This window comes from Carcharodon carcharias, assembly GCF_017639515.1.
Source record: "Carcharodon carcharias isolate sCarCar2 chromosome X unlocalized genomic scaffold, sCarCar2.pri SUPER_X_unloc_6, whole genome shotgun sequence".
NCBI classification, from domain to species: Eukaryota; Metazoa; Chordata; class Chondrichthyes; order Lamniformes; family Lamnidae; genus Carcharodon; species Carcharodon carcharias.
In genome coordinates, this window is record NW_024470883.1 from 157718 (window position 1) to 165526 (window position 7809).

A 7809-nucleotide genomic window follows, 5' to 3' on the forward strand; every position below is an offset into this window, starting at 1 on the left:
CCCCTGTCCCTGTCCCCTGTCCCTGTCCCTGTCCCTGTCCCCTGTCCCTGTCCCTGTCCCCCTGTCCCGGTTCCCTGTCCCCCTGTCCCTGTCCCCTGTCCCTGTCCCTGTCCCCTGTCCCTGTCCCCCTGTCCCCTGTCCCTGTCCCTGTCCCTGTCCCTGTCCCCCTGTCCCTGTCCCCCTGTCCCTGTGTCCCTGTCCCTGTCCCCTGTCCCTCCCCCTGTCCCTGTCCCCCTGTCCCTGTCCCCCTGTCCCCTGTCCCCCTGTCCCTGTCCCTGTGTCCCTGTCCCTGTCCCCCTGTCCCTGTCCCTGTCCCTGTCCCCCTGTCCCTGTCCCCCTGTCCCTGTCCCCCTGTCCCTGTCCCTGTCCCGTCCCTGTCCCTGTCCCTGTCCCCCTGTCCCTGTCCCCCTGTCCCTGTCCCTGTCCCTGTCCCTTTCCCTGTCCCTGTCCCCCTGTCCCTGTCCCCCTGTCCCTGTCCCGGTCCCTGTCCCTGTCCCCCTGTCCCTGTCCCCCGTCCCTGTCCCTCCCCCTGTCCCTGTGTCCCTGTCCCTGTGTCCCTGTCCCTGTCCCCCTGTCCCTGTCCCTGTCCCTGTCCCTGTCCCTGTCCCTGTCCCCTCCTGTCCCCCTGTCCCTGTCCCTGTCCCTGTCCCTGTCCTGTCCCCCTGTCCCTGTCCCTGTCCCTGTCCCTGTCCCCCTGTCCCTGTCCCTGTCCCCCTTCCCTGTCCCCCTGTCCCTGTGTCCCTGTCCCTGTCCCCCTGTCCCCTGTCCCTGTCCCTGTCCCTGTCCCCCCCTGTCCCTGTCCCTGTCCCCCTGTCCCTGTGTCCCTGTCCCTGTCCCTGTCCCCTGTCCCTGTCCCCCTGTCCCTGTCCCTGTCCCCCTGTCCCCCTGTCCCTGTCCCTGTCCCTGTCCCCCTGTCCCTGTCCCTGTCCCCCTGTCCCTGTCCCCTGTCCCTGTCCCTGTCCCTGTCCCTGTCCCCCTGTCCCTGTCCCCCTGTCCCTGTCCCCTGTCCCTGTCCCTGTCCCTGTCCCTGTCCCCCTGTCCCCTGTCCCTGTCCCCCTGTCCCTGTCCCCTGTCCCTGTCCCCCTGTCCCTGTCCCCCGGTCCCTGTCCCCCTGTCCCTGTCCCTGTCCCTGTCCCCCTGTCCCCTCCCCTCCCCTGTCCCTGTCCCTGTCCCCCTGTCCCTGTCCCTGTCCCTGTCCCTGTCCCTGTCCCTGTCCCCCCCTGTCCCTGTCCCCCTGTCCCTGTCCCCCTGTCCCTGTCCCCCTGTCCCTGTCCCCTTCCCTGTCCCTGTCCCCCCCTGTCCCTGTCCCTGTCCCCCTGTCCCTGTCCCCTGTCCCTGTCCCCCTGTCTCCCCCTGTCCCCCCTGTCCCCCGTCCCTGTCCCTGTCCCTGTCCCCCTGTCCCCCTGTCCCTGTCCCTGTCCCTGTCCCCCTGTCCCTGTCCCTGTCCCCCTGTCCCTGTCCCCCTGTCCCTGTCCCCTGTCCCTGTCCCTGTCCCTGTCCCCCTGTCCCTTCCCCCCTGTCCCTGTCCCCTGTCCCTGTCCCCCTGTCCCTGTCCCCCTGTCCCCTGTCCCTGTCCCTGTCCCCCTGTCCCTGTCCCCCTGTCCCTGTCCCTGTCCCTGTCCCCCTGTCCTGTCCCTGTCCCCCTGTCCCTGTCCCCTGTCCCTGTCCCCTGTCCCCTGTCCCCCTGTCCCTGTCCCCCTGTCCCTGTCCCCCTGTCCCTGTCCCCTGTCCCCCCCCCCCCTGTCCCCCTGTCCCTGTCCCCCCTGTCCCTGTCCCCTGTCCCTGTCCCCTGTCCCTGTCCCTGTCCCTGTCCCTGTCCCTGTCCCTGTCCCCTGTCCCCCCTGTCCTGTCCCCCTGTCCCTGTCCCTGTCCCTGTCCCCCTGTCCCTGTCCCTGTCCCCCGTCCCCTGTCCCCCTGTCCCCTGTCCCTGTCCCTGTCCCCCTGTCCCTGTCCCTGTCCCCGTCCCCCTGTCCCTGTCCCTGTCCCTGTCCCCCTGTCCCTGTCCCTGTCCCTGTCCCTGTCCCTGTCCCCCTGTCCCTGTCCCCCTGTCCCTGTCCCTGTCCCCCTGTCCCCCTGTCCCTGTCCCCCTGTTCCCTGTCCCCCTGTCCTGTCCCCCTGTCCCCTGTCCCTGTCCCCCTGTCCCTGTCCCCCTGTCCCTGTCCCCTGTCCCTGTCCCCCTGTCCCGTCCCCTGTCCCCCTGTCCCTGTCCCCCTGTCCCCTGTCCCTGTCCCTGTCCCTGTCCCCCTGTCCCTGTCCCTGTCCCTGTCCCTGTCCCCCTGTCCCTGTCCCTGTCCCCCTGTCCCTGTCCCCCCTGTCCCTGTCCCTGTCCCTGTCCCTGTCCCCCTGTCCCTGTCCCCCTGTCCCTGTCCCTGTCCCTGTCCCTGTCCCTGTCCCTGTCCCCCTGTCCCTGTCCCTGTCCCTGTCCCCTGTCCCTGTCCCCTGTCCCCTGTCCCCCCCTGTCCCTGTCCCCCTGTCCCTGTCCCCCTGTCCCTGTCCCTGTCCCTGTCCCGTCCCTGTCCCCCTGTCCCCCTTCCCCCTGTCCCTGTCCCTGTCCCCTGTCCCTGTCCCTGTCCCCCTGTCCCTGTCCTGTCCCCTCCCCCTGTCCCTGTCCCCCTGTCCCTGTCCCCCTGTCCCTGTCCCTGTCCCTGTCCCTGTCCCCCTGTCCCTGTCCCCCCTGTCCCTGTCCCTCCCCTGTCCCTGTCCCTGTCCCTGTCCCCTGTCCCTGTCCCCCTGTCCCCTGTCCCTGTCCCCCTGTCCCTGTCCCTGTCCCTGTCCCCCTGTCCTGTCCTGTCCCTGTCCCCCTGTCCCTGTCCCTGTCCCTGTCCCCCTTCCTGTCCCCCTGTCCCTGTCCCTGTCCCTGTCCCTGTCCCTGTCCCTGTCCCCCTGTCCCTGTCCCTGTCCCTGTCCCCCTGTCCCCCTGTCCCCCTGTCCCTGTCCCCCTGTCCCGTTCCCTGTCCCCCTGTCCCTGTCCCCCTTCCCTGTCCCCTGTCCCTGTCCCCTGTCCCCTCCCTGTCCCTGTCCCCCTGTCCCCTGTCCCCCCCGTCCCTGTCCCTGTCCCCCTGTCCTGTCCCCCTGTCCCTGTCCCCCTGTCCCTGTCCCTTGTCCCTGTCCCCTGTCCCCCTGTCCCTGTCTCCCCTGTCCCTGTCCCTGTCCCCCTGTCCCTGTCCCTGTCCCCTGTCCCTGTCCCCTGTCCCTGTCCCTGTCCCTGTCCCTGTCCCCCCTGTCCCTGTCCCTGTCCCTGTCCCCCTGTCCCTGTCCCTGTCCCTGTCCCCCCCCTGTCCCTGTCCCTGTCCCTGTCCCCCTGTCCCTGTCCCCCTGTCCCTGTCCCCCTGTCCCTGTCCCTGTCCCCCTGTCCCTGTCCCTGTCCCTGTCCCCTGTCCCTGTCCCTCCCCTGTCCCTGTCCCTGTCCCTGTCCCCCTGTCCCTGTCCCCCTGTCCCCTGTCCCTGTCCCTGTCCCTGTCCCTGTCCCCCTGTCCCTGTCCCTGTCCCTGTCCCCCCTCCCCCTGTCCCCCCCCCTGTCCCTGTCCCTGTCCCCCTTCCCTGTCCTGTCCCTGTCCCTGTCCCTGTCCCTGTCCCCCTGTCCCTGTCCCTGTCCCCTGTCCCTGTCCCTGTCCCCCCTGTCCCTGTCCCTGTCCCTGTCCCCCCTGTCCCTGTCCCCTGTCCCCCTGTCCCTGTCCCTGTCCCTGTCCTGTCCCTGTCCCTGTCCCCCTGTCCTGTCCCTGTCCCTGTCCCCTGTCCCTGTCCCTGTCCCCCTGTCCCTGTCCCTTTCCCTGTCCCTGTCCCTGTCCCTGTCCCCCTGTCCCTGTCCCTGTCCCCCTGTCCCTGTCCCCCTGTCCCTGTCCCTGTCCCCCTGTCCCTGTCCCTGTCCCCCCCCTGTCCCTGTCCCTGTCCCCTGTCCCTGTCCCTGTCCCCCCCCTGTCCCTGTCCCTGTCCTGTCCCTGTCCCTGTCCCCTGTCCCTGTCCCCTGTCCCTGTCCCCCTGTCCCTGTCCCCTGTCCCTGTCCCTGTCCCTGTCCCCCTGTCCCCCTGTCCTTGTCCCTGTCCCTGTCCCTGTCCCCCTGTCCCCCTGTCCCTGTCCCTGTCCCTGTCCCTGTCCCTGTCCCCCTGTTTCCCTGTCCCTGTCTCCCTGTCCCTGTCCCTGTCCCTGTCCCTGTCCCTGTCCCCCTGTCCCTGTCCCTGTCCCCCTGTCCTTGTCCCTGTCCCCTGTCCCCCTGTCCCTGTCCCCCTGTCCCTGTCCCCCTGTCCCTGTCCCCCTGTCCCTGTCCCCCTGTCCCCCGTCCCTGTCCCTGTCCCCTGTCCCTGTCCCCCTGTCCCTGTCCCCCTGTCCCTGTCCCCTGTCCCTGTCCCCCTGTCCCTGTCCCCCTGTCCCTGTCCCCCTGTCCCTGTCCCCTGTCCCCCCTGTCCCTGTCCCTGTCCCTGTCCCTGTCCCTCCCCCTGTCCCTGTCCCCCTGTCCCTGTCCCCCTGTCCCTGTCCCTGTCCCTGTCCCCCTGTCCTGTCCCCTGTCCCTGTCCCCCTGTCCCCTGTCCCTGTCCCCCTGTCCCCCTGTCCCTGTTCCCCTGTCCCTGTCCCTGTCCCTGTTCCTCTTCCTGTCCCTGTCCCTGTCCCTGTCCCTGTCCCTGTCCCTGTCCCCCTGTCCCCTGTCCCTGTCCCTGCCCTGTCCCTGTCCCTGTCCTGTCCCTGTCCCCCCTGTCCCTGTCCCCTGTCCCTGTCCCTGTCCCCCTGTCCCTGTCCCCTGTCCCCCTGTCCCTGTCCCCCTGTCCCTGTCCCCCTGTCCCTGTCCCCCTGTCCCTGTCCCCCTGTCCCTGTCCCTGTCCCTGTCCCCCTGTCCCTGTCCCCCCTGTCCCTGTCCCTGTCCCTGTCCCTGTCCCCCTGTCCCTGTCCCTGTCCCTGTCCCTGTCCCCTGTCCCCCCTGTCCCTGTCCCTGTCCCCCTGTCCCTGTCCCCCTGTCCCTGTCCCCTCTGTCCCTGTCCCCCTGTCCCTGTCCCCTGTCCCTGTCCCTGTCCCCCTGTCCCCCTGTCCCTGTCCCTGTCCCTGTCCCTGTCCCTGTCCCCTGTCCCTGTCCCCCTGTCCCTATCCCCCTGTCCCTGTCCCCCTGTCCCTGTCCCTGTCCCTGTCCCTGTCCCTGTCCCTGTCCCTGTCCCTGTCACTGTCCCTGTCCCCTGTCCCTGTCCCTGTCCCTGTCCCCTGTCCCTGTCCCTGTCCCTGTCCCTGTCTCCCTGTCCCTGTCCCTGTCCCCCTGTCCCTGTCCCCCTGTCCCTGTCCCCCTGTCCCTGTCCCCCTGTCCCTGTCCCTGTCCCCCTGTCCCTGTCCCCCTGTCCCTGTCCCTGTCCCCCTGTCCCTGTCCCTGTCCCTGTCCCTGTCCCTGTCCCTGTCCCCCTGTCCCTGTCCCTGTCCCTGTCCCTGTCCCCCTGTCCCTGTCCCTGTCCCCCTGTCCCTGTCCCCCTGTCCCTGTCCCCCTGTCCCTGTCCCCCTGTCCCTGTCCCTGTCCCTGTCCCCCTGTCCCTGTCCCCCTGTCTCCCTGTCCCTGTCTCCCTGTCCCTGTCCCCTGTCCCTGTCCCTGTCCCTGTCCCCCTGTCCCTGTCCCTGTCCCTGTCCCCCTGTCCCTGTCCCTGTCCCCTGTCCCTGTCCTTGTCCCTGTCCCTGTCCCTGTCCCCCTGTCCCTGTCCCTGTCCCTGTCCCCCTGTCCCTGTCCCCCTGTCCCTGTCCCTGTCCCCCTGTCCCTGTCCCTGTCCCTGTCCCTGTTCCCCTGTCCCTGTCCCTGTCCCCCTGTCCCTGTCCCCCTGTCCCTGTCCCTGTCCCTGTCCCCCTGTCCCTGTCTCCCTGTCCCTGTCCCTGTCCCTGTCCCTGTCCCTGTCCCTGTCCCCGTCCCTGTCCCCCTGTCCCCCTGTCCCTGTCCCTGTCCCTGTCCCTGTCTCTGTCCCTGTCCCTGTCCCCCTGTCCCTGTTCCTGTCCCTGTCCCTGTCCCCCTGTCCCTGTTCCTGTCCCTGTCCCTGTCCCCGTCCCTGTCCCCCTGTCCCTGTCCCTTTCCCTGTCCCCCTGTCCCTGTCCCCCTGTCCCTGTCCCCCTGTCCCTGTCCCCCTGTCCCTGTCCCTGTCCCCCTGTCCCTGTCCCTGTCCCTGTCCCTGTCCCTGTGCCCCTGTCCCTGTCCCTGTCCCCCTGTCCCTGTCCCTGTCCCTGTCCCCCTGTCCCTGTCCCTGTCCCCCTGTCCCTGTCCCTGTCCCTGTCCCCCTGTCCCTGTCCCTGTCCCTGTCCCTGTCCCTGTCCCCTGTCCCTGTCCCCTGTCCCTGTCCCTGTCCCTGTCCCTGTCCCCCTGTCCCTGTCCCTGTCCTGTCCCCCTGTCCCCCTGTCCCTGTCCCTGTCCCTGTCCCTGTCCCTGTCCCCTGTCTCCCTGTCTCCCTGTCCCTGTCCCTGTCCCTGTCCCCTGTCCCTGTCCCCTGTCCCTGTCCCTGTCCCCTGTCCCCTGTCCCTGTCCCTGTCCCTGTCCCTGTCCCTGTCCCTGTCCCTGTCCCTGTCCCTGTCCCTGTCCCTGTCCCTGTCCCCTGTCCCTGTCCCTGTCCCTGTCCCTGTCCCTGTCCCTGTCCCCCTGTCCCTGTCCCCCTGTCCCTGTCCCCCTGTCCCTGTCCCCCTGTCCCTGTCCCCTGTCCCTGTCCCTGTCCCCTGTCCCTGTCCTGTCCCTGTCTCCCTGTCCCCCTGTCCCTGTCCATGTCCCTGTCCCTGTCCCTGTCCCTGTCCCTGTCCCTGTCCCTGTCCCTGTCCCTGTCCGTGTCCCCGTGCCTGTCCCTGTCCCTGTCCCTGTCCCTGTCCCCGTCCCTGTCCCTGTCCCTGTCCCTGTCCCTGTCCCTGTCCCTGTCCACCTCCCTGTCCCTGTCCCTGTCCCTTCCACTTCCCTGTCCCTGTCCCTGTCCCTGTCCCTGTCCCTGTCCCTGTCCCTGTCCCTGTCCCTGTCCCCTGTCCCCTGTCTCCCTGTCCCCTGTCCCCCTGTCCCTGTCCCCCTGTCCCTGTCCCACTGTCCCTGTCCCCCTGTCCCTGTCCCCCTGTCCCCTGTCCCTGTCCCCCTGTCCCTGTCCCCCTGTCTCCCTGTCCCTGTCTCCCTGTCCCTGTCCCCCTGTCCCTGTCCCTGTCCCCCTGTCCCTGTCCCCCTGTCCCTGTCCCTGTCCCCCTGTCCCTGTCCCTGTCCCTCTGTCCCTGTCCCTGTCCCCCTGTCCCTGTCCTGGTCCTTGTCCCTGTCCCTGTCCCTGTCCCCCTGTCCCTGTCCCTGTCCCTGTCCCTGTCCCCCTGTCCCTGTCCCTGTCCCCCTGTCCCTGTCCCCCTGTCCCTGTCCCTGTCCCCCTGTCCCTGTCCCTGTCCCCCTGTCCCTGTCCCTGTCCCTGTCCCCCTGTCCCTGTCCCTGTCCCTGTCCCCCTGTCCCTGTCCCTGTCCCCCTGTCCCTGTCCCCCTGTCCCTGTCCCCCTGTCCCTGTCCCTGTCCCTGTCCCTGTCCCTGTCCCCCTGTCCCTGTCCCTGTCCCCCTGTCCCTGTCCCTGTCCCCCTGTCCCTGTCCCTGTCCCCCTGTCCCTGTCCCTGTCCCTGTCCCTGTCCCTCTGTCCCCCTGTCCCTGTCCCCCTGTCCCTGTCCCCCTGTCCCTGTCCCCCTGTCCCTGTCCCCCTGTCCCTGTCCCCCTGTCCCTGTCCCCCTGTCCCTGTCCCTGTCCCTGTCCCTGTCCCCCTGTCCCTGTCCCCCTGTCCCTGTCCCTGTCCCCCTGTCCCTGTCCCTGTCCCTGTCCCCCTGTCCCTGTCCCCCTGTCCCTGTCCCCCTGTCCCTGTCCCCCTGT